Genomic DNA, 2,180 nt, shown 5'->3' on the forward strand with positions numbered 1-2,180 from the left:
GTCACTTTTCAGGACGAGAGTCAGTATTAGTGATATTAGGGACTTATAGCGAGATCGAAAGATGCTATCTGTAAAGAGTGGACCGAGAGGACCTCTTGTTTCCCGCCTCATGTGTTTGATTTAGACCGACTTAGTTTCTTTGCCTTGAAACGTAGTGAACCGACCATCCTAGTACCCTTCTTTATATTTGATTTAATACATTTCTTTAGTTTAATTTTTATTGTTATTAGCTATAGACCAAATCAAATCAACCCCCACATTTGTTACCTTAGACTAAATTTAGACAACTTTTAATTACATTCGCCTCCTTGTGGTTCGACCCTGTTACCACTAGCCTAGGTTAGTTTTAATAGGAATTATAAATTTTATTTTTGGTATTCACAACGACGGGTATCAATGCTACTGTCTTTTATTCATGGTATGCAGATGCAGCCATGACGCTCAAAAGGTTAACAGAAGGTCTGAACTATTCTAGTGACCCTGTCGCTACACAATGCACGCAATCATTCTTTCAAAGCCAAAGGATGAAGGATTATGCTGTGGAAATGCAGGAGATAGCTGAACGAATAAATTATTCTGTGAAATCAGCGCCTGTGCTGCAACAAAGTCCAGGTGATCAGTATCAGAATGATGAGGTAGATAACGAGGGATACGAGCAGCAGGTTGGTGATGATGATGAAGAGGAGGACAATGGTGATGAGGACGAGGGAGATGACGAGGATGGTGATGATGTTGAGGATAAAGGAGGATGGTGATGATATGAAGGATGATGGATACGATAATGAGAAAGAGGTGACTGTAGATGTTGGTACAGACCTCGAAGGCACGGTGGCCGCCTCAATTTTTTCGGATGAAGTAGCCAGTGAGAAAGCACGGGAGGTGTCTACACAACAGATAATGGAGGCGGTGCAATTTTACAACACGGCTGAATTTAAGGGCGCTGCTAACAGAGAGGATTACAGTAAGGACACCAACGTGGACGTTTGTAGTACTCGTGATATTTCCGTTGTTTACAAAAGGAGGAAGGTAGTTGGGAAGGAGGTGGCTGTTGACGAACCACCTAAATTTGACCGGGAAGTTCTCGAAGAGTATTATTCAAAAGAAGAGGTTGATGAGGCTGAGAAGAAGTTCTATGCGAATGTTGCTGCTGCAAAGGAACAAGAGCAGACTATGGACATGGGGGTGCCTGTGGCCGGGGAACCTCAGATAGCTGACAAGAAAAATGAGGAGGATGGGCCCACCGACGCTAATCCACCTGTCACTCAATTCCTATTTTCGTCTGCGGAGATTATTGAAGCAGAGCGCCGAGCAGAAATGCCGGCCAGAGAAGACCAAGGAATCCCCTGACGCTACGGGAACGGTTGTACATGTGAGTGAAGTTGTGAATGCCGAGACGGACAAGGATGATGACAAGATTGGGAATGGTAATGCTGAGCTTGGTCTCCAATGTTCAAGTACAACAGTGGTTACTGCAACATTAGACGATGTTATACAAGTGGATACTAAATCTTTGGAATTTAGTGGGCCTGATGCTGGGGAGTCTGAGAAGGCGGATAATGCTTTGGTGGAAGTTCAGAACATAGAAGTTGCCCCCCCTGCCACTCAGTTCCTATTCTCGACTGCTGAGATATGTGATGCAGAGCGCGCAGCCGAACAACATTATGAAGAGGGTGCCGGAAACGGCGGATGCGCAACGACTGATGAGCGGTTGTTAAAGGGTAACGAGCAGCCGGAATACGTATTTGCGTTGCAGGCAAAGGAATTTATGGACGTAGAATAGACAATCTTTGTATATTCTCTCAGGACGTAAACGCATGTATTGTTCAGGAGCACCCAATAAAGCGTGCATCTTTGAAAATCGATCGGGGTGGAATAATGATGAGCCAAATTTGGAAACAAGTCCTCAGACAGTGGTAGAGAAGGTGGTGGATGGGGCTGCACTGAAGGATCACGGAGGTAATTCATTGACCTTCAGAGTTTAGAAGTGCCATGGATGAAGTTATTTTGTTAGAATTACATTTGTTTTCTACTAAAATTACACTTTTTTAAGATACAATAACACTTTTTTTTCTTAGAATTACACTTTTGTCTGCTGCAATTAGACAATTTTTTGTTAAAATAACAATTTATTTTGTTAGAATTACACTTTTGTCTGCTGTAATTAGACAATTTTTAGTTAA

This window comes from Silene latifolia, chromosome X (assembly GCF_048544455.1).
Source record: "Silene latifolia isolate original U9 population chromosome X, ASM4854445v1, whole genome shotgun sequence".
NCBI classification, from domain to species: domain Eukaryota; kingdom Viridiplantae; phylum Streptophyta; class Magnoliopsida; order Caryophyllales; family Caryophyllaceae; genus Silene; species Silene latifolia.